Source organism: Anolis carolinensis, unplaced genomic scaffold (assembly GCF_035594765.1).
Source record: "Anolis carolinensis isolate JA03-04 unplaced genomic scaffold, rAnoCar3.1.pri scaffold_13, whole genome shotgun sequence".
Taxonomy (NCBI): Eukaryota; Metazoa; Chordata; class Lepidosauria; order Squamata; family Dactyloidae; genus Anolis; species Anolis carolinensis.
In genome coordinates this window covers 5,438,166-5,463,115 of record NW_026943824.1, presented here as the reverse complement: position 1 = coordinate 5,463,115, position 24,950 = coordinate 5,438,166, and the positions used below count along the sequence as shown (strand labels likewise).

At 46.3% G+C, this 24,950-nt stretch overlaps 1 protein-coding gene across 4 annotated transcripts in view; it reads right to left on the bottom strand.

The window, feature by feature from the left end:
* rai1 (retinoic acid induced 1) overlaps nucleotides 1–24,950 on the bottom strand; it is a 169,541-nt gene that overhangs the window by 71,596 nt on the left and 72,995 nt on the right. Inside the window, exon 1 of one of the 4 annotated variants that reach the window (XM_062964701.1) lies at nucleotides 8,098–12,616. The exons of the other annotated variants lie outside the window; for them this stretch is intronic. The gene's annotated coding sequence lies outside the window, so the exon portion shown is untranslated. Of the gene's footprint in view, nucleotides 1–8,097; nucleotides 12,617–24,950 lie in introns of those variants that run through there. 4 annotated transcript variants of the gene reach the window in all.

Here is a 24,950-nt window from a genome sequence, read left to right as displayed (position 1 = left end):
AATTTAGCACCAAAATATCACGATATACTGAAAACATTGACTACAAAAATGCGTTGGATAATCCAGAAACTTGGATAAGTGAGTGTTGGATAAGTGAGACTCTACTGTGTGTGTATATATATATATATATATATATATACACACACACACTGTATATGGTATATAATATACATATAATATGCCCAAATATAAGCCGACCTGAATATAAACCAAGGCACCTAATTTTACCACAAAGAACTGTATAAATAAATGTACCATATATTCTCGAGTATAAGCTGACCCAAATATAAGCCAACCAGGACCCTCACCCCAGTATAAGCCGAGGGGGGCTTTTTCAGTCTTAAAAAAAGGGCTGAAAAACTAGGCTTATACTCGAGTATATGATGATGATTACTATTTTCACAGAATAGTGGTAATAATAATAATAATAATAATGATTGAAGTCAAACTCTTACAAGTCAAACAAGCAGTCAAAGAAGAAGAACATGCCCTGGCAGAATATGTAAAGCAAAGTGAAGAACCTGCTTTGATTGAAATCAAAAATCAGAAACTCCTCAAAGCACAGCAGACAAAAAACCAGTACAAGAAAACCGCACTACAAACTAGAGCTGACAGCTGGCACAACAAAACATTGCATGGAAAGTTCCTTAACAAAATTGAAGGAAAAGCTGATAAGGAGAAGACCTGGCTCTGGCTCACGAATGGGACCCTGAAGAAGGAGACAGAAGGCCTGATCCTTGCAGCCCAGGAGCAAGCCATCAGGACAAAGGCAATTCAGGCCAAGATCGAAAAATCAGCTGATGACCCAAAATGCAGACTGTGCAAAGAAACTGACGAAACCATGGATCATATCCTCAGCTGCTGTAAGAAAATCGCACAGACAGACTACAAACAGAGGCACAACTCTGTGGCCCAAATGATTCATTGGAACTTATGCCTCAAATACCACCTCCCAGCAGCAAAGAACTGGTGGGATCACAAACCTGCAAAAGTATTGGAGAATTTTCCATTGGGTCCATAGAGGCCTGTATTGCCCAGAACTGGACACTGTCCTTCCCAGTCAGCTCAGGCAAAAGCAAAGTGCTGCAGCCTCTTCTAGCTTGCCTGCTCTTCCTCAGTATCAACCTTTGCCCATTCTGATGTCACCGAGATTGTAACAAACAAATGGGCGCTTGGGGGGCCTCCAGTTTCGAGCTCTGTCTACATTCCACCCACCTTGACCCACCCTGGTCGGGTTTCTCCGCAGACAGAAAAAAGCAGCCAAACCAGATCGGCAAGTTGGGGACCATGTCAATACAATAAAAGTTTGGTTTTTCAAAAAAATACAAAACACCATCGCACTTCGGTAACAGACATTCAGGAATGTGTTAAACCTTGAAACAGAACGCTTTCTTTCATCGGTGGCACTGGGTTCGAGTTTGGGGCACTGGGTTCGAGTTTCTGCTAAGCCCTGGAGAGTCACTTGGGCGAATCGTGCTCTCTTTGGGTGTGTCTATGCCAGGCATGGGCAAACTTCAGCTTTCCAGGTGTTTTGGACTTCAACTCCCACAATTCCCAACAGCCAGTAGTCTAACTGATTTTGTCACTGGGGAGTTATAGTTGCTGGGAGTTGTAGTTCACCTTCATCCAGAGAGCATCGTGGATTCCAAACAATGATAGATATGGACCAAACTTGGCACAAATACTCGATATGCCCAAATTTGAATACCGGTGGAGTTTGGAGAAAATAGACCTTGATATTTTGGAGTTGGAGCTGCTGGGATTTATAGTTAATAATAATAATAATAATAATAATAATAATAATAATAATAATACAGGTAATTGAATTTTGATTGATTTTTGATTGAAGTCAAAAATCAGAAACTCCTCAAAGCACAGCAGACAAAAAACCAGTACAAGAAAACCGCACTACAAACTAGAGCTGACAGCTGGCACAACAAAACAGAGTTGGAGTTGCTGGGATTTATAGTTAATAATAATAATACAGGTAATTGAATTTTGATTGATTTTTGATTGAAGTCAAAAATCAGAAACTCCTCAAAGCACAGCAGACAAAAAACCAGTACAAGAAAACCGCACTACAAACTAGAGCTGACAGCTGGCACAACAAAACAGAGTTGGAGTTGCTGGGATTTATAGTTAATAATAATAATACAGGTAATTGAATTTTGATTGATTTTTGATTGAAGTCAAAAATCAGAAACTCCTCAAAGCACAGCAGACAAAAAACCAGTACAAGAAAACCGCACTACAAACTAGAGCTGACAGCTGGCACAACAAAACAGAGTTGTAGTTGATGGGATGTATAGTTCACCTACAATCAAAGAGCGTTCTGAACTCCACCAATGATGGAATGAACCAAACTTGGCACACAGAACTCGCACAACCAACAGAAAATACTGGAAGGGTGAGCATTGACCTTGGGTTTGGGAGTTGTAGTTCACCTACATCCAGAATGCACCGTGGATTCCAAACAATGATAGATATGATAGATATGGACCAAACTTGTCACAAATACTCGATATGCCCAAATTTGAATACCGGTGGGGTTTGGGGAAGATAGACCTTGACATTTGGGAATTGGGATTTATAGTTCACCCACAATCAAAGAGCCCCTTGAACCACAACAATGGTAGAATTGGACCAAACTTGGCACACAGAACCACCATGACCAGCAGAAAGTACTGGAGAGATGTGGGTTCCTAAGACCGTTAGAAATATGTGTTTCTATATCTATATACAGTAGAGTCTCACTTATCCAAGCTAAACGGGCTGGCAGAAGCTTGAATAAGCGAATATCTTGGATAATAAGGAGGGATTAAGGAAAAGCCTATTAAACATCAAATTAGGTTATGATTTTACAAATTAAGCACCAAAACATCATGTTATACAACAAATTTGACAGAAAAAGTAGTTCAATACGCAGTAATGCTATGTAGTAATTACTGTATTTACGAATTTGACTACAAAAATGGCTTGGATAATCCAGAAGCTTGGATAAGCGAGGCTTGGATAAGTGAGACTCTACTGTATATAAAAGGAGAATGGCATCGCTCCACCGGGCAAAACAACAAAACTAAAGGCCCCCCAACCTAGAAAATTGACAACACAACCCCTCATCCACGTCTCTACGTTCTTACAAACAAACTACACATCCCTCACCTCCATGGGGCCAAAACAACCCCCAAAAACCGGAATGCACCCCTTTGTGACCCACCTTGATTGACACTAAACAGCCTTGCAGCTTCAAAGCCAGGCTGCCTCCTAGGCCACAGCAAAAAAACAAAAAAACAAAACAAAAAAACCCCCCACCATTTCAGTGTGAATTTTAAACCATTGTGTAGAAGGGGCCTCATATAATCCTGTTCCAGGTAAATCATATAACATTATCAATGTAATGTATAATAATTACTGTGCTCTAATAACAATACACAACAATATAATCTCTAAAATCACGACACTAAATAAACAACAACACTCAGAACACAGGGGAATTCCACACAGGAAACAACCAGGCCCAGCTAACACCTCCCAACAAAGGATTCCCTCACGCAGGAAGCAGCCAGGCTTGGAAGCTACAAGACCATTCAATGCTAACGAACTTAAATAATCACACCCAGCTAACACGTCCCAGTATAGGATTCTTCCAAGTACTAACCAGGCAGACCTTGAAGCTGCAGGCCTATTCAATGCTAATCAAGGAGATCCACGGCAACACCTGCCTCAACCAGACAACAGTTCTTTCTACCACACTGCACGTTATTCCACACATATCTCAACCCCTTTCTGGCCCACCTTGATTAACACTGAACAGCCTTGCAGCTTCAAAGCCAGACTTTGGAAACCACGAGGCTACTCCATCTCATTCAACCTGACCTAGCAAGGATACCCTATGCAGAAAACAGCCAGGCTTTCAAGCAGCGAGGCTATTCACTGCAATTCCATTGGCCACAGCAATGCGTGGCAGGGCACAGCTAGTATATTTATTAGGCATGTCCGATCAATGAAAAAAATGTTTCAATTCTCGTTTCTAAAGTAGGGGGCGCTGGCGCTTCGATATAGAAAGTATTTCCGATTTTTTCACCCAAAATTTTTGGATATTTCCGAAAATTCATAATGATTCTAAAAGTTTCTAAAATGGGGGACGCGCATGCGCAATCGCTACACACCGGGCTTGTATGACAATCTTCCATGTGGGCTCAGAAGACCCTAGCCCCCACCTTTGCGTCCATCGTGGAAGCTTCTGATTGGCCGGGGAGCGGCAGCCATGTTAGGCTGCGCTAAGCTCCCATTCAAGATAGGTTGCAGAAACAAAAAAAAAAATTAAAATATTTTTTAAAATATATTAAAAAAAATTTTTTTGGGGGGGGGGAATTAACGAAACATTAAGAGACAATTAGAGAATGGGCCAACAATGGTTCGAATTACATTGCTGGTTGCGCTGTGAGACAATGTCTCGGAATGTGTATCAAAAAGCGAGAACAATCCGAAATAATTCCGATATACGATTCAAAATGATTTTTTGGACATGTCTAATATATATATATGTGTGTGTGTGTGTGTGTATGTATATATACACGCATTTATAGGTACATGTATATACATACACATGCATGAACTATCCCTCCATTCAGGCTCACTTCTGATAGTGGCATCATCGAATTCAGAAGCCAAGCTGAGCTTCCACCGTCAGCAGCTCTCCTCCTTGGCATTCTCTTTCTCTCTCTTGGCACGCTCCGTTGCTTCAAACTGGCATTTAGAGCGTGCGGCAGCTGCTGTCCATCAAGTCAAACAGCCGGACCACCGGGCTCACCGTTGGCAACCGGCGGCGGACAGCAAAGCGCTTCGGACTGATGCCCGGCCCCACCTGGGAGAATCGCTTGGCCTTGGGAAGGATTCGCACCCAGCCCTGCAACCAGACCGGGGACGATCTACATGCAAAACCACTTTCCTCCCATTGATCAAACCACCTGTCAATATATCCTTTGGTTCCTTGGAGTAAACACAGAGTACAAATTAGATGGAGAGATGGAGAGACAGGTAGAGCTCCACTTATGGTACAAATCAGACGGACAGTAAGAGGAAGATGTGTTGTCGAAGGCTTTCATGGCCGAGATCACAGGGTGGTTGTATGTTTCCCAGGCTGTATGGCCATGTTCCAGAAGCATTCTCTCCTGACGTTTTGCCCACATCTAGGGCCGGCATCCTCAGAGGTTGTGAGGTATAAGTAATATTAACCTGCCATAGATGTGGGCGAAACGTCAGGAGAGAAAGCTTCTGGAACATGGCCATATAGTCCCAAAGACTCACAGCGACCCAGTGTTTCGCCATGAAAACCTTTGACAACCTCTGAGGATGCCTGCCACAGATGTGGGCGAAACGTCAGGAGAAAATGGGCCATGAAGCCCCAAAGACTCACAGCAACCCAGTGTTTCGCCATGAAAGCCTTTGACAACCTCTGAGGATGCCTGCCACAGATGTGGGCGAAAGGTCAGGAGAGAATGCTTCTGGAACATGGCCATATAGTCTCAAAGACTCACAGCAACCCAGTGTTTCGCCATGAAAGCCTTTGACAACCTCTGTGGATGCCTGCCACAGATGTGGGTGAAACGTCAGGAGAGAATGCTTCTGGAACATGGCCATATAGTCTCAAAGACTCACAGCAACTCAGTGTTTCGCCATGAAAGCCTTTGACAACCTCTGAGGATGCCTGCCACAGATGTGGGTGAAACATCAGGAGAGAATGCTTCTGGAACATGTCCATACAGCCCAAAAAACATACAACAACCCAGTAAGAGGAAGACATACATCTGAAGTATCTCAGAGGAAGTCAACGGTCAAGCCCCACTGACCCAATACCCCGCAATAGAGTCTCCGTAAGTCCAAAACAGCTTTAAGATAACATGACAATAACAAGCTAGCAGTTTGAAAACATGCAAATATGAGTAGATCAATAGGTACCGCTCCGGCGGGAAGGTAACAGCAGGAAGGTCTACGGACAACGCTGGCTCACCGGCTTAGAAATGGAGATGAGCACCAACCACAGAGTTGGAATTTTTTTTTCGTGTCAGGAGCGACTTAAGAAACTGCAAGTCACTTCTGGTGTGAGAGAATTGGCCGTCTGTAAGGACGTTGCCCAGGGGACATTGCCTGGATGTTTTGATGTTTTTATCATCCTTGTGGGAGGCTTCTCTCATGTCCCCGCATGGAGCTGGAGCTGACAGAGGGAGCTCATCCATGTTCTCCCCGGGTGGGATTCGAACCTGGAAGCTTGCAGATCAACGACTCAACCTTCAAGTCACAAAGCTTTAATCCACTACGCCACTGAGGGCTCCTCGGACACAACTGAACTTTATGTCAAGGGAAAACTTTTACCTTTACCTCTTTCAAGGTTTTGGTCTATGATTCCGGTCCAAACACTGAGATTTTGGTCTATGAATCGCTCCAATTGTAGCCCAGGCTCTGAGATTTCGGTTCTGTTTCTAAGATTTCAATCCAAGTTCCGAGATTTTGGACTCGACGACAAGGACAGTTTGGCCCGGGCTCCGAAACGTCAGATCAGGCTCCGAGTTTCTGGTCCGATCTCTGAGATTTGGGGCCAGGCTCTGAGGTCTCAGGTTCGAAATTTCAGGGCAGGCGCTACGATTCCGGTCCAAACACTGAGATTTTGGTCTATTGTAGCCCAGGCTCTGAGACTTCAGTTCTGGTTCTAAGATTTTGGACTCGATGACAAGGACATTTTGACCCGGTTTCCGAAATGTCGGATCAGGCTCCGAGTTTCCGGTCCGATCTCTGAGATTTGGGGCCAGGCTCTGAGATCTCAGGTTTGAAATTTCGGTCCAAACACTGAGATTTTGGTCTATGAATTGCAACAATTATAGCCCAGGCTCTGAGACTTCAGTTCTGGTTTTAAGATTTTGGACTCGACGGCAAGGACGGTTTGGCCCGGGCTCCGAAATGTCGGATCAGACTCCGAGTTTTCGGTCCGATCTCTGAGATTTGGGGCCAGGCTCTGAGATCTCAGGTTCGAAATTTCAGGGCAGGCGCTACGATTCCGGTCCAAACACTGAGATTTTGGTCTATGAATTGCTACAATTGTAGCCCAGGCTCCGAGACTTCAGTTTTGGTTCTAAGATTTTGGACTTGACGGCAAGGACATTTTGACACGGGCTCCGAAATGTCGGATCGGGCTCCGAGTTTCTGGTCCAGGCTCTGAGATCTCAGGTTCGAAATTTCAGAGCAGGCATTACGATTTCGGTCCAAACACTGAGATTTTGGTCTACGAATCGCTCCAATTGTAGCCCAGGCTCTGATACTTCAGTTCTGCATCTAAGATTTTGGACTCGACAACAAGGACATTTTGACACGGGCTCTGAAATGTCGGATCGGGCTCCGAGTTTCCGGTCCAGGCTCTGAGATCTCAGGTTCGAAATTTCAGGGCAGGTGCTACGATTCCGGTCCAAATGCTGAGATTTTGGTCTATGAATTGCTCCAATTGTAGCCCATGCTCCGAGACTTCAGTTTTGGTTTTAAGATTTTGGACTCGACAACAAGGACATTTTGACACGGGCTCCGAAATGTCGGATCGGGCTCCGAGTTTCCGGTCCAGGCTCTGAGATCTCAGGTTCGAAATTTCAGAGCAGGCACTACGATTTCGGTCCAAACACTGAGATTTTGGTCTACGAATCGCTCCAATTGTAGCCCAGGCTCTGATACTTCAGTTCTGCTTCTAAGATTTTGGACTCGACGACAACGACAGTTTGGCCTGGGCTCTGAAATGTCGGATCGGGCTCCGAGTTTCCGGTCCGTTCTCTGAGATTTGGGGCCAGGCTCTGAGATCTCAGGTTTGAAATTTCAGGGCAGGCGCGACGATTCAGAGATTTTCCGGTCCGATCTCTGAGATTTGGGGCCAGGCTCCGAGATCCCTGACCTGTCAACCTCAGGAAAGACAAAGGCTCTCTCTTTGGTCAGCAAGGCCGGCTGACCCTCAACCCAAGCAACCCACAACGGGGGAACCAGAGACCGCGAGGCCTCTTCCTTCTCTGCCGGCGCCGTTTTGCGGCAGCGAGCGAATGAGCGAACGTGGCAGGCACATACCTCTGCGTGTTTGCTCTTCTGTTGCTGGGCTGCGATTGATTAAAGGATCAGGGGCTTCTGCGGATGGAGGCAGAGGCGGAATGGGCTCCCTTTAGACAGGCTGCCGTGACGCGGCTTTGGCGGCTGCCGTTGCCTGTCAGCCCGCTTTTCATCACGGCTCTCGCTCACTCGCTTTTCTCTCTGCAAAAGCCCTTCCCGGAGGGGCGGAGGGGAGAACAAGGTGGGCCGGACCGTTGGGGTGGGGTGCAAGGCTGGGTGGGGTGGGGAGAGGGAAGAAGGGCCTCCACTTGCCACTCGCACTCCTCCGCCTCCTCCTCCTTCTCCTCCACCGCCTTCCAGCCTGCCTTTGTTTATCAAGAGGACTCGGTCGTGTTTGGAAAGGCGGGCCCTGCAAGGAGGGGTGGCGAGGTGCGGCTGGAGGTCCTGCAGAGTGCTATCCAACACCTTCATCCATGACTTGGACCCTGGGATAGAGGATCTCGGAGTCTTCGTAAACAACACCTTGGACACGAGCCAACAGCGTGATGCAGCAGCTAAAAAGGCCAACGGGATTCGAGGCTGCATCAAAAGGAGTCTGGTCTCTCCCAACTCCACAGATCTGTTTCTCTCTGTCTTGGAAAGTCAGAATGGAGGGCTCTTGGGGTCTCTTCCAATTCTGTGGTTCTGTCTGTCTGTTTGTCTACCAGACCGGATGGCCATGGCAGTCTCTTCTAATTCTACAACTCTATCTATCTATCTATCTATCTATCTATCTATCTATCTATCTATCTATCTATCTATCTATCTATCAAGAACCCCAGTAGCAAAGTGTGTTAAAGCACTGAGCTGCTGAACTTGTGGACCAAAAGGTCCCAGGTTCAAATCCGGGGAGTGGAGTGAGCCAACCTAGAAGTTCGAAAACATGCAAATGTGAGTAGATCAATAGGTACCGCTCCGGCGGGAAGGTAACGGCGCTCCATGCCGTCATGGCAGTAGACCTTGGAGGTGTCTACAGACAACGCCGGCTCTTCAGCTTAGAAATGGAGATGAGCAGCAACTTCCAGAGTCGGTCATGACTGGACTTAACGTCAGGGGAAACCTATACCTTTACCTTTACCTATCTATCTATCTAGGAAAGTTGGACCAGGTGGCCCTTGTGGTTTCCTCCAACTCTACAAACCTATCTATCTTTATCTATCTTGGAAAGTCGGACTGGAGGGCTCTTGGGGGTTTCTTCTTTCTTTCTTTCTTTCTTTCTTTCTTTCTTTCTTTCTTTCTTTCTTTCTTTCTTTCTTTCTTGGAAAGTCGGATCAGATGGCCATTGTGGTCTCTTCCAACTCTATGATTCTATCCATCCATCCATCTAGGAAAGTAGGCACAGATGGCCATTGTGGGCTCTTCCAACTCTACGATTCTATCTATCTATCTTGGAAAGTTGTACCAGGTGGCCCTTGTGGTTTCCACCAACTCTACAATTTCATCAATCAATCAATCAATCAATCAATCAATCAAGGAAATTCGGATCAGATGGCCACAGTGGTCTCTTCCAACTCTACGATTCTATCTATCCTATCTATCTATCTCTATCTTGCAAAGTCAGATCAGGTGACTCTTGTGGTCTCCTCCAACTCTACAAACCTATCCATCTCTATCTATCTTGGAAAGTCGGACTGGAGGGCTCTTGGGGTCTCTTCCAATTCTTTGATTCTATCTGTCTCTCTGTCTACCGGACAATAAGGTTATTGCGGTCTCTTCTAATTCTACTATTCTATGGTTCTATCTGTCTGTCTGTCTATCTATTTATCTATCTAGGAAAGTAGGATCAGATGGCCCTTGTGGTTTCTTCCAACTCTACGATTCTATCCATCCATCCATCCATCCATCCATCCATCTAGGAAAGTAGGCTCAGAAGGCCATAGTGGTCCCTTCCAACTCTACGATTCTATCTGTCTGTCTTGGAAAGTCAGACCATGTGGCCCTTGTGGTCTCCTCCAACTCTACAAACCTATCCATCTCTATCTATCTTGGAAAGTCGGACTGGAGGGCTCTTGGGGTCTCTTCCAATTCTCTGATTCTATCTGTCTCTCTGTCTACCGGACAATAAGGCTATTGCGGTCTCTTCCAATTCTGCAAATCTATCTATCTATCTATCTATCTATCTATCTATCTATCTTTCTAGGAAAGTCAGATCAGATGGCCCTTGTGGTTTATGATTCTATCCATCCATCCATCAATCTATCTATCTAGGAAAGTAGGCTCAGATGGCCATTGTGATCTCTTTCAACTCTACGATTCTATCTATCTATCTATCTATCTATCTATCTATCTATCTATCTATCTATCTATCTATCTTGGAAAGACGGACCAGATGGCCCTTGTAGTCTCCTCTAATTCTACAAGTCTATTTATATCTATCTATCTTGGAAAGTCAGACCAGGTGGCCCTTGTGGTCTCCTCCAACTCTACAATTTCATCTATCCACCTATCTAGCAATCGATCAATCAATCGATCAATCAAGGAAAGTCAGATCAGATGGCCATAGTGATCTATTCCAACTCTACGATTCTATCTATCTATCTATCTATCTATCTATCTATCTATCTATCTATCTTGGAAAGTGGGACCAGGTGGCCCTTGTGGTCTCCTCCAACTCCACAAACCTATCTATCTCTATCTGTCTTGGAAAGTCGGACTGGAGGGCTCTTGGGGTCTCTTCCAATTCTGTGGTTCTGTCTGGCTGTCTACCGGACAATAAGGCCATTGTGGTCTCTTCTAATTCTACGATTCTATGATTCTATCTGTCTATCTATTTAGGAAAGTCGGATCAGATGGCCATTGTGGTCTCTTCCAACTTTACGATTCCATCCATCCATCCATCCATCCATCCATCCATCCATCAATTCATCTAGGAAAGTAGGCTCAGATGGCCATAGTGGTCTCTTCCAATTCTATGATTCTATCTATCTATCTATCTATCTATCTATCTATCTATCTATCTATCTATCTATCTTGGAAAGTGGGACCAGGTGGCCCTTGTGGTCTCCTCCAACTCCACAAACCTATCCATCTCTATCTATCTTGGAAAGTCGGACTGGATGGCTCTTGGGGTCTCTTCCAATTCTTTGATTCTATCTGTCTCTCTGTCTACCGGACAATAAGGCCATTGCAGTCTCTTCTAATTCTACGATTCTATGATTCTATCTATCTATCTATCTATCTATCTATCTATCTATCTATCTATCTATCTAGGAAAGTCGGATCAGATGGCCCTTTTGGGCTCTTCCAATTCTATGATTCTATCTATCTATCTATCTATCTATCTATCTATCTATCTATCTTGGAAAGACGGACCAAATGGCCCTTGTGGTCTCCTCCAATTCTACAAGTCTATTTATCTCTATCTTGGAAAGTTGGACCAGGTGCCTCTTGTGGTCTCCTCCAACTCTACAATTTCATCTATCCATCTATCTATCTCTCAATCTAGGAAAGTTGGATCAGATGGCCCTTGTGGTCTCTTTCAACTCTATGATTCTATCTATCTGTCCATCTGTCTATCTATCTATCAAGGAAAGTAGGATCAGATAGCTCTTGTGGTCTCCTCCAACTCCACAAACCTATCCATCTCTATCTATCTTGGAAAGTCGGACTGGAGGGCTCTTGGGGTCTCTTCCAATTCTTTGATTCTATCTGTCTCTCTGTCTACCGGACAATAAGGCCATTGCAGTCTCTTCTAATTCTACGATTCTATGATTCTATCTATCTATCTATCTATCTCTCAATCTAGGAAAGTCGGATCAGATGGCCCTTGTGGTCTCTTTCAACTCTATGATTCTATCTATCTGTCCATCTGTCTATCTATCTATCAAGGAAAGTAGGATCAGATAGCTCTTGTGGTCTCCTCCAACTCTACAATTTCATCTATCCATCCATCCATCCATCCATCCATCTATCTATCTATCTATCTAGGAAATTAGGATCAGATGGCCCTTGTGGTCTCTTCCAACTCTATGATTTCATCCATCCATCCATCCATCCATCGAGGAAAGCTGGATCAGATGGCCCTTGTGGTCTCTTCCAATTCTATGAATCTATCTATCTATCTATCTATCTATCTATCTATCTATCTATCTATCTATCTAGGAAATTAGGATCAGATAGCTCTTGTGGTCTCCTCCAACTCTACAATTTCATCTATCCATCCATCTATCTATCTATCTATCTATCTATCTAGGAAATTAGGATCAGATAGCTCTTGTGGTCTCCTCCAACTCTACAATTTCATCTATCCATCCATCTATCTATCTATCTATCTATCTATCTAGGAAATTAGGATCAGATAGCTCTTGTGGTCTCTTCCAACTCTATGATTTCATCCATCCATCCATCCATCCATCGAGGAAAGCTGGATCAGATGGCCCTTGTGGTCTCTTCCAATTCTATGAATCTATCTATCTATCTATCTATCTTGGAAAGTCGAACTGAATGGCTCTTGTGGTCTCTTCCAACGAGAGTTCTTTTCTTCCTTCACCCCCGCCCACCAACCCCCCCCCCCCCCGTCCCCCCCACCGCAGGCCAGGACCCATGGGCCACGGCATCCATCACATCTGCTCGGGCGGCTCATTCGACAGCCAGCCGTGCTGCCTTCTGCCAGAGCCGCTTCCTGCCTGCCTGCCTGCCTGGCCGCCCCTCCCTTGTCATCTGCTACAAAACACGCAGCCGCCTGACCCCCGGGGAGACGTCAGGCAGGCCAGGTAGAGCGGATGCCTGCGCAGGGCCCAGGAGGGGAGCTTGTCGCGGCTTCCGCCTCCTTGGCGGGAAGGAAGGTGTCAGGAGCCATGATGCGCTTGCTTGCTCACCGAGAGGCCACAGGGCTTGGCATGCCCTCCCCTCCCGTTACACAAGCTGCTGTTTACCTGAAGTTCACACGGCCTCCATGCGCCACCATGCACCACGTTATAGGGGCTTTGCATAGGGATTTCCCTATTTCCAGATACTACTTTGCTTTGCTCAGTGGGGATTGAATTGTGTGTGCCGATCACCACTGGGACCACCTTGACCAGCTTGTGCCAGAGTCTTTGCAGTTCGATCTTAAAATCCTCATATTGTGTGTGCCCATCACCACTGGGATCACTTGTGCCAGAGTCTTTGCAGTTCGATCTTTAAATCCACACATTGTGTGTGCCCATCACCACTGGGACCACCTTGACCGGCTTGTGACAGAGTCATTGTAGTTTGATCTTTAAATCTTCATATTGTGTGTGCCAATCACCACTGGGATCACTTGTGCCAGAGTCTTTGCAGTTCAATCTTTAAATCCTCATATTGTGTGTGCCGATCACCACTGGGACCACCTTGACCAGCTTGTGCCAGAGTCTTTGCAGTTCCATCTTTAAATCCTCATATTGTGGGTGCCAATCACCACTGGGACCACCTTGACCGGCTTGTGCCAGAGTCTTTGCAGTTCGATCTTTAAATCTTCATATTGTGTGTGCCGATCACCTCTGGGACCACCTTGACCGGCTTGTACCAGAGTCTTTGCAGTTCGATCTCTAAATACTCACATTGTATGTGCCGATCACCACTGGGATCACTTGTGCCAGAGTCTTTGCAGTTCAATCTTTAAATCCTCATATTATGTGTGCCAATCACCACTGGGATCACTTGTGCCAGAGTCTTTGCAGTTCACCACTGGGACCACCTTGACCAGCTTGTGCCAGAGTCTTTGCAGTTCGATCTTTAAATCCACACATTGTGTGTGCCCATCACCACTGGGACCACCTTGACCGGCTTGTGACAGAGTCATTGTAGTTTGATCTTTAAATCTTCATATTGTGTGTGCCAATCACCACTGGGATCACTTGTGCCAGAGTCTTTGCAGTTCAATCTTTAAATCCTCATATTGTGTGTGCCGATCACCACTGGGACCACCTTGACCAGCTTGTGCCAGAGTCTTTGCAGTTCCATCTTTAAATCCTCATATTGTGGGTGCCAATCACCACTGGGACCACCTTGACCGGCTTGTGCCAGAGTCTTTGCAGTTCGATCTTTAAATCTTCATATTGTGTGTGCCGATCACCTCTGGGACCACCTTGACCGGCTTGTACCAGAGTCTTTGCAGTTCGATCTCTAAATACTCACATTGTATGTGCCGATCACCACTGGGATCACTTGTGCCAGAGTCTTTGCAGTTCAATCTTTAAATCCTCATATTATGTGTGCCAATCACCACTGGGATCACTTGTGCCAGAGTCTTTGCAGTTCAATCTTTAAATCCTCATATTGTGTGTGCCAATCACCACTGGGACCACCTTGACCGGCTTGTGCCAGAGTCTTTGCAGTTCGATCGTTAAATCCTCATATTGTGTGTGCCAATCACCACTGGGACCACCTTGACCTGGGGTCACAGTCTCATCCATCTGTCTATCAATCTATCCATTAATGATTGTTATTGTTATGCTGGAGCCGCGGTGGCGCAATGGGTTAAACCTCTGTGCCGACTGAACTGCTGGCCTGAAGGTTGGATTGCTGACCTGGTTATTGTTATGCTGGAGCCGCGGTGGCGCAATGGGTTAAACCTCTGTGCCGGCTGAACTGCTGGCCTGAAGGTTGGGTTGCTGAGTTTGAATCAGTGAGACGGAGTGAGCTCCAGTCTGTCAGCTCTAGCTTGCAGAGACATGACAGAATCCTTTCAGCAGGATGGTAACACATCCAGACGTCTTTAGGGCAACGTCGGGAGGAGATCCCTGACCAAATGACAACTCCCATGATCCAGAAGCAGTTAAAGCGGTGTCAAACTACATTAATTGCACAGTGCAGACGCAGCCATAGACATTCCTTGACCATCCATCATTTGCCTCATTGGGCCTGAAACATGGCGAAAACAGGGCGAGACCCACCACGAGCAAAAAGCCTCACAACCTCTGAGGATGCGTGCCATAGATGTGGGCGAAACGTCAGGAGAGCATGCTTCTGAAACATGGCCAGACAGCCCGGAATACATACAACAACCCTGTGATCCCGGCCATGAAAGCCTTCGACAACAAAGAAGAAAGGTAACCATGGCTACCTGGACCCATGTTTCCTGCCGTCATATGTTGTATTTTCTTCTATTTCTCCCCCATTTATTTTAAACGGAGTGCTTTGGAAAACATCTGGGGAGCGGGTGTGAAAGACGACGAGGACGTGAAACAATCCAAAACAGAACAGGAATGCAGTCTGTTTGCCAGCAGAGTCTTTTGATCCCGGGAAGGGAGGGAAGTTCAACTGCATATACATACCCTATGTGTATGTAAGTATATATATGTGTGTGTATATATCTATCTACCGTATATACTCGAGTATAAGCCAACCCAAATATAAGCCAAGGCACCTAATTTTACCACAAAAAAACTGGAAAAACATTGACTCCAGTATAAGCCGAGAGTGGTAAATTTCAGAAATAAAAACAGATACCAATAAAATTCCATTAATTGAGGTATTGGTAGATTAAATGTTTTTGAATATTTACATAAAGCTCAAATTTAAGGTAAGACTCTCCAACTCTGATCAAATCATTATTCTCATCTTCTTTAATGTAAATGTGCTTATGTATCCTGTTAATAATAATAAAGTAAAATAATACATATACAGTAGAGTCTCACTTATCCAACATAAACGGGCCATCAGAACGTTGGATAAGCGGATATCTTGGATAATAAGGAGGGATTAAGGAAAAGCCTATTACACATCAAATTAGGTTAAGATTGAACTTCAAAGACTCTGGCAGAAACCAGTGCAGGTGGTCCCGGTGGTGATGGGCACATTGGGAGCCGTGCCAAAAGATCTCAGCCGGCATTTGGAAACAATAGACATTGACAAAATTACGATCTGCCAACTGCAAAAGGCCACCCTACTGGGATCTGCAGGCATCATCCGAAAATACATCACACAGTCCTAGACACTTGGGAAGTGTTCGACTTGTGATTTTGTGATACGAAATCCAGCATGTCTATCTTGTTTGCTGTGTCATAATAAAATAATAATAATAATAATAATAATAATAATAATAATAATAATAATAATAATAATAATAATACATCACACAGTCCTAGACACTTGGGAAGTGTTCGACTCGTAATTTTGTGATACGAAATCCAGCATATCTAACTTGTTTGCTGTGTCATAATAAAATAATAATTATCTAGGATAATAATAATAATTATCTAGGACTGTGTGATGTATATTATTATTATTATTATTATTATTATTATTATTATTATTATTATTATTGTTATTATTATTATAATTGAGGGAGCTCATTCACACTCTCCCCGGGTTGGATTGAATGAGATTTTCCTACTTCTTGCCGGGGGTTGGACTGGATGGCCCATGAGGTCTCTTCCAACTCTACGATTCTATGATTTGAACCGGCACCTTTCAGGTCAGCAGTCCTGCCGGCACACTGCGCCAATGTGGCCTATCAAAGTTGCCATTGCTTTGAAGCACCTACAGCGACCCTACCGATAGGAAGGTTGCCAAATCTGATGTCTCCCTTTCCGCTGCTGCAACCGGGCAATCATTACATTTTCCTTTCTCTCGCTCCCAACCCTGAAGGACAACCGGCCCCTTCTTCCTCGTCCTCCATCATCCACGGCGCGTGGGGTATAAACGCTGACAGCGGCGTCTCCGAACGATCACCCCGAAACCTTCGCCGGAGCAATTATGGGAAGAAAGACAGGTAGGCGAAGAGGCAATTATCGAACGAGAGATATAGATTATCCCCCTCGGCCTCCCTCCCTTTGCAAGTCATTGCAAAGAAAAAAAGGGGGGGATTAAAAAACACCTCCCCGTCCAACCCCCCCACCCATCCATCCCTTTGGCAGGAAAATCGCGAACAAACGGGGACGTTCTCTCTCTTATTAGCGGGGCAATCTCCGGAGAATCTTTGCCAAAGCAAGGTGATGGGCCCAGGAGTCATTAGGAACGGCGTAACTAAGGTAACCCGAGGAATCTAATTTTCTTTCTCTCTCTCTCTCTCTCTCTCTCCAGCTTTAATGTCTGTCTCCTTCTTGGCAACCGTCAGCCTCTCCGGTTTGGAAGGCACGTCTAAAAGCTTGTTCTTTTCCCTGCCTCGGTTTCTGGCGTGCGGTAATAACAATGCCACTCTCTCTGATGTCGCCGGGGAGCTTAATGGGGCTGATGTTGAAATCCCTGCGCAGTGGAGAGCGGCAAAGGGAGGGCTCTCTTTCGGCGAGCGCCACACATTTGCAGGTGAACCAACCAACCTTTGTCTCCACTGGAGCAGGAGCAGCGCCGGTGGGATGGAGCCGGTCAGGAAGCGGGACTGCTTGGAGACCCGGCTTCCGGAAATCTCTTCTTGTCACCTGTAAAGGACCGTTGCCAGACCCAAGACACAGAACCTGGCTTGGAAACAGTCCTTAGGAGACTCAGGACCTCATCCCACACATTCTGGGCTCCGTTTCCACACGGTTCGGAAATAAGAGTCCCACGGATGTCAGCACTTCCGATGGGACTCCGTTTCCGCCGCGCAGGAGTCAAGTACAACAGGGTTGCTTGGAGACCCTGCTTCCGATAAGCTCTTCTTGTTACCTGTAATGGAGGGTTGCCAGATGCAAGATGCAGAACCTGGCTTGGAAAAAGACCTCAGCAATGAGACCTAGGAGACTCAGGACCTCATCCCACGCGTTCTGGGCTCCGTTTCAACGCGGTTTGGAAATAGAGTCCCACGGATGTCGGCACTTCCGATGGGACTCTGTTTCCGCCGCTCAGGAAAAAAGTACTACCTGACTCAGGAAAAAAGTACTACCTGAATAACAGGGTTTCTTGGAGCCCCTGCTTCCAAAAATCTCTTCTTGTCACCTGCAATGGAGTGTTGCCAGACCCAAAACGCAGAACCTGGCTTGGAAACAGTCCTTAGAAATCCTAGGAGCAAGTCCTAGGAGACTCAGGACCTCATCCCATGCGTCCTGGGCTCCGTTGCCACACGCTTCGGAAATAGAGTCCTACGGAAGTTGGCACTTCTGAGGGGACTCCGTTTCCGCCGCGCAAGAGTCAAGTATTACTTGACTCCGAACGACAGTGACCGCTTGGAGACCCTGCTTCCGAAAATCTCTTCTTGTCGCCTGCAATGGATCGTTGCCAGACCCAAGACGCAGAACCTGGCTTGGAAACAGTCCTTAAGAGACTCAGGACCTCATCCCACGCATTCTGGGCTCCGTTTCCACACGGTTCGGAAATAAGAGTCCCATGGATGTCGGCACTTCCGATGGGACTCCGTTTCTGCCGCTCAGGAAAAAAGTACTACCTGACTCCAAACGACAGGGTTGCTTGGAGACCCTACTTCCGAAAATCTCTTCTTATCACCTGTAATGGAGGGTTGCCAGTGGCAAGATGCAGAACCTGGCTTGGAAACAGTCCTTAGCGATGGGAGCTAGAAGACTCAGGACCTCATCCCACGCATTCTGGGCTCCGTTTCCACGCATTTCAGAAATAGAGTCCCACGGATGTCGGCACTTCCGATGGGACTCCTTTTCCGCCGCGCAGGAGTCAAGTACTACCTGACTCCGAATGACAGGGTTGCTTGGAGACCCCAGACCCAAGACGCATAACCTGGCTTGGAAACAGTCTTTAGCAATGGGACCTAGGATACTCAGGACCTAATCCCACGCATTCTAGGCTCTGTTTCCACGCGGTTCGGAAATAAGGTTCCCACGGATGTCGGCACTTCCGATGGGACTCCGTTTCCGCCGTGCAGGAGTCAAGTACTACCTCACTCTGAACAACAGGGATTGCTTGGAGACTCTACTTCCAAAATCTCTTTTTGTCACCTGTAATGGAGTGTTGCCAATGCCAAGATGCAGAACCTGGCTTGGAAACAGTCCTTAGCAATGGGACCTAGGAGACTCAGGACCTCATCCCACGCATTCTGGGCTCCGTTTCAATGCGGTTCGGAAATAGAGTGCCACGGATATTGGCACTTCCGATGGGACTCCGTTTCCGCCGCGCAGGAATCAAGTACTACTTGACTCCGAACGACAGGGACTGCTTTAAGACCCTGCTTCGAATAAGTTCTTCTTGTCACCAGAAATAAGAGGGTTGCCAATGCCAATATGCTTGGAGACCCTACTTCCGAAAATCTCTTCTTTTCACCAGAATTAGAGGGTTGCCAGTCCCTAGAGCACCCTCCAACTTTGCTTGCCGCTGAACAAAGTCGCACTAAAGGCTAGAAGGTCCTGCTTCTTGCCGTATGTTTTGGGCACCACAAAGACTACAAATACCAGTGTTGGGTTGAGTATGAGTTTTGTTATCCATGTAAACAAGCCATCGTCATATCTCAGTTCAGCAGAACCCAGTAACGGTGACACTATCGTTAGGAAGGTTTGGGTCTGGATGGAAGCCCTGTTTGTGAGCCTTATCCTCCTCCTCGACGCTTCCTGTCTCACAACAGCGGCTCGGCGTGTGGCAAAAAAATGGTGCGCTAAAAATAGGCTCGGCAAACTCGTAACCGTGTTGGCAGCCGCAGAGGTGAAGTCAGCACATCCCAGTAGGGCATTTCGGAGAGGGGAAGGGAAAAAAAATCTTATTTCACTTCGCAAGCGTTTCCTCTCTTTTGCTGGAACTCCAAGCAGGAACCTGGGGCTGGTTCGACGATTCACCCGAGTCGAGTGAGACTAGGATTTCCCTCGATGTAGACTCCTAGACCTATGCCTCAATGGGCATTTGTTGATACAAATCTATGGGGAAGGAGGCTAATGTTTAGTGCCTCAACGGAGGAAAAAACAGGTTGTGACCGCAACACATACTTATATGTTTATACATGAAATATGGACCAAATATCCATGGGAAAATGCACTCTCGGGCTCCCAGTGGATCCCTGAAACCATGGATAATAGCAAACCCTCTATTTTGGTTATTTTTAGAGCATATTATAGAATCAATCTGAAGGACCTAGAGAATCCCACAAACACTTCTAGAGAGGGATGTTTTTGGAGTATGGGTTCTTGTTGTTGTTGTTGTTGTTGTTGTTGTTGTTGTTATCAAACCCCTCCTCCTCTTTATTTATATCTCACCTTTCTCCCCATAGGGACTCAAGGCAGCAAACAACCACACTGGATATTGAATTCGTGGATAAGGCATCCATACTGTATATGTCCATCTATACATATACATATTTGCCCCAGTGGCAAAGTGCATTGAAACGCTGAGATGCTGAACTTGCAGACCGAAAGGTCCCAGGTTCAAATCCTGGGAGCGGAGTGAGCGCCCGCTGTTAGCTCCAGCTCCTGCCAACCTAGCAGTTCGAAAACATGCCAATGTGAGTAGATCAATAGGCGGGAAGGTAACAGCGCTCCATGCAGTCATGCCAGTGGCCACATGACCTTGGAGGTGTCTACAGACAACGCTGGCTCTTTGGCTTAGAAATGGAGATGAGCACCAATCCCCAGAGTCGGACATGACTGGACTTAACGTCAGGGGAAACCTTTACCTTTACCTATATATATAGGATGCTTCAACATCCTATAGAGCAGTGGTTTTTTGACCAGGGAACACTTGACCATGGATTACTTTGACCAGGGACCATTTTGCCCAAGGACCACCTTGACCAGGGTCCACCTTGACCAGGGTCCACCTTGACCAGGGACCACTTTGACCATGGATTACTTTGACCAGGGACCACTTTGATCAGGGACCACTTTGACCAAGGATCACTTGACCATGGTCCACCTTGACCAGGGATCACTTTGACCATGGATTACTTTGACCAAGGACCACTTTGATCAGGGACCACTTTGACCAAGGACCTCTTGACCATGGTCCACTTTGACCAGGGACCACTTTGACCAGGGACCATCTTGACCAGGGACCACTTTGACCAGGGACCACTTTGACCAGGGACCATCTTGACCAGTGACCACTTTGACCAGGGACCACTTTAACCAGGGACCACTTTGACCAGGGACCACTTTGATCAGGGACCACTTTGACCAAGGATCACTTGACCATGGTCCACCTTGACCAGGGATCACTTTGACCATGGATTACTTTGACCAAGGACCACTTTGACCAGGGTCCACCTTGACCATGGTCCACCTTGACCAGGGACCACTTTGACCAAGGACCACCTTGACCAGGGACCACTTTGACCAGGGACCACTTTGACCATGAACTACGTTGACCAGGGACCACTTGACCATGGTCCACCTTGATCAGGGACCATTTTGACCAAGGACCACTTTGACCAGGGACCACCTTGACCAAGGACCATCTTGACCAGGCACCACTTTGACCAGGGACCACTTTGACCAAGGACCACCTTGACCAAGGACCACCTTGACCAAGAACCACTTTGACCAGGGACCACCGTGACCAGGGTCCACGTCACCAGGAACCGCATCACTAGGAACCACTCTCCAACATTAGTACCAAAATAATACTAATCCAGAGACGGATAGGGAGGGCCCAATTCTCCCTTTCCATCCCACCCCCAGGTCCTGAAATTTCCCAGTGGCTGCTATTTACATAACAAAGCCTCGGTGCATTAATTGCATTTGCACAATTAACATAGTGTCAGATTGTGGCCTCTAGACTTAAAATCGGCACAGCTCCGGAGCTCACAAACACACCAAAAGCAAAAAGCCTGAGCCTCTTGGACAGGAGCAGAATGGGGACGGAGAGGACGAATAGGTTAGCAGGAGACACACGCAGCCGTGATGAATGCCAGCGTCCCCTCCACCAAAGCGACGGGCATTTTATTTGATTAAGGGCGGGCACTAATCCAGCGTGATTGCGGTTATTAATGACAATCAGCTTCCCCCAGCAGGACACCGGCCGTGCCAGATCCGTATTCTCTCCCTCGTCCCCACTCGCACGGAGATGGATGTCTCCTCCCCAATTCATCCTGGGAATCCGCCGTCCTCGCAAACAAAGCCGGTGATAGATGCCCTTTCGGCTGGGCATCGTTTATATATCTTGATTGCACCTTATCCGTCCTCCTTTGCGGCTAACCTTGACGGAGAGATGCCTGGAAAGAGGCATTGGCAGTCCAACCAAACCTACCATAATTTGGTTTTCTCACTCGTATCTCCAAACAGGGATCGGATCATAGAATTACAGGGCTGGGCCATTCAGACAGATAAAAGCTAAAGGTTGTCCCTTGACATTAAGTCCAGTCATGTCCAACTCTGGGGGTTGGTGCTCATCTCCATTCCTAAGCCAAAGAGCCGGCGTTGTCCACAGACACCTCCTAGGTTATATGGGGCCCCGGTGGCAAAGTGTGTTAAAGCGCTGAGCTGCTGAACTTGCAGACCGAAAGGTCCCAGGTTCAAATCCCGGGAGCAGAATGAGTGCTCGCTGTTAGCCCCAGCTCCTGCAAACCTAGCAGTTCAAAAACATGCCAATGTGAGTAGATCAATAGGTACTGCTCCGGCGGGAAGGTAACGGTGCTCCATGCAGTATTTTTTTTTTAGCAATTTATTACGGTCTATGACCAGAATATATGGAAATGGGCACAAGTATATCAACAGGTACTGCTCCGGAGGGAAGGTAACGGCGCTCCATGCAGTCATGCTGGCCACATGACCTTGGAGGTGTCTATGGACAACGCCGGCTCTTCGGCTTAGAAGTGAAGATGAGGACCAACACTCAGAGTCGGTCACGACTGGACTTAACGTCAAGGGAAAATCTTTACCTTTACCTATGACTCATGGAACACTGTTACCTTCCCATGGAACGGTACCTATTATCCTACTCACGTTTGCATGTTTTAAGTTAAGTGGTTTAACCCACCTCCACTGAGGGCACCTAGATAGATAGAATCATGGAATCACAGAGTGGGAAGAGACCCCAAAGGCCATCCAGTCCAACCCCCTTCTGTCATGCAGATACAATCCAAGCACTCCTGACAGATAGCCATCCAGGCTCTGCTTCAAAAACTCCAGAGAAGGACACTTCACTGGACTCCAAGGCAATGGATTCCTCTGTCCAACAGCCCTGTCTGTCAAGAAGCTTTTCCTAAGATTCAAGTAGGATAGTAGTAGTACAATAATAATAATAATAATAATAATAATAATAATAATAATAATAATAATAATAGAGTTGTGGAAAGGAAAAAGGTTTGGATCATTGATGTTGCCATCCCAGGTGACAGTCGCATTGACGAAAAACAACTACCTGGTCTTTGGAGGTCTCTTTGCTTACCTATGGTCTTATGATATCGTCTAGATGTTCTTTGAAGGTCTCTCTGCTTAGCTACGGCCTTATAAGACCATCTAGATGGCTTTTGGAGGTCATTTTCCTTACCTATGGTCCTATGAGACCGTCTAGATGGCCTTTGAGGGCCCCTTTCCTTACCTATGGTCTTATGAAACCATCTAGATGGTTTTAAGGGTCCCTTTCCTTATCTATGGTCTTCTGGTGGCCTTATGAGATCATCTAGATGGCCTTTGAGAGTCCCTTTCCTTACCTATGGTTTTATGAAACCATCTAGATTTTTTGGGCCTCTTTCCTTGCCTATAGTCTTATGAAACCATCTAGATGGCCTTTGAGGTCCCTTTCCTTATCTATGGTCTTCTGATGGCCTGATGAGATCATCTAGATGGCCTTTGAGGGTACCTTTCCTTATCTATGGTCTTATGAGACCATCTAGATGGTCTTTGGAGGTCTCTTTGCTTACCTATGGTCTTATGAGATCATCTAGATGGCTTTTGGAGGTCACTCTCCTTACCTATGGTCCTATGAGACCGTCTAGATGGCCTTTGAAGGCCCCTTTCCTTACCTATGGTCTTATGAAACCATCTAGATGGCCTTTGAGGGTCCCTTTCCTTACCTATGGTCTTTTGAGATCATCTAGATGGCTTTTGGAGGTCACTCTCCTTACCTATGGTCCTATGAGACTGTCTAGATGGCCTTTGAAGGCCCCTTTCCTTACCTGTGGTCTTTTGAAACCATCTAGATGGCCTTTGAGGGTCCCTTTCCTTACCTATGGTCTTTTGAGATCATCTAGATGGCTTTTGGAGGTCTCTTTGCTTGCCTATGGTCTTATGAGATCCTCTAGATCAGGGGTCCCCAAACTAAGGTCCTCCAAGGTCATTTACCTGGCCTTGACCTAAGTCTGAAACGACTTGAAGGAGAAGGTTAAATTGCCTCTGTGTCTGTCTCTGTCTCGGTTCTATGTGTATATGGCCATTGAATGTTTGCTCTATATGTATATAATGTGATCCGCCCTGAGTCCTCTTCGGGGTGAGAAAGAAGGGCAGAATATAAATAATGTAAATAATAAATAAATAAATAAGTCCAGTCATGTCTGACTCTGGGGGTTGGTGCTCATCTCCACTTCTAAGCCAAAGAGCCGGCGTTGTCCGTAGACACCTCCAAGGTCATTTGGCCAATGGCATGACTGCATGGAGTGCTGTTAACTTCCTGCTGGAGTGGTACCTATTGATCTACTCACATTGGCATGTTTTCGAACTGCTAGGTTGGCAGGAGCTGGAGCTAACAGCGGCCGCTCACGCCGCTCCCGGGGTTTGAACCTGGGACCTTTCGGTAATATATATGATAATAATATATATATATATATATATATGATACTAGCTGTGCCCGGCCACGCGTTGCTGTGGCAAAGTATGGTGGTATGGGAAATAAAGTATTGAGGAATAGGTGGTAGTTAAGGTAAAAGTTTTCCCCTGACATTAAGTCCATTATAAATGGGTTATATAGCTGTGTGGAAGGGCCTTGAGTCTACACTGCCATATAATCCAGTTCAAATCTGATAATCTGTATTTTATAGGCAGTGTGGAAGAGGCCTAAGTGAGGCCTAACTCTGCCTGTCCCCTGGGCTGAGTGGGTTGCTAGGAGACCAAGTGGGCGGAGCGTAGCCT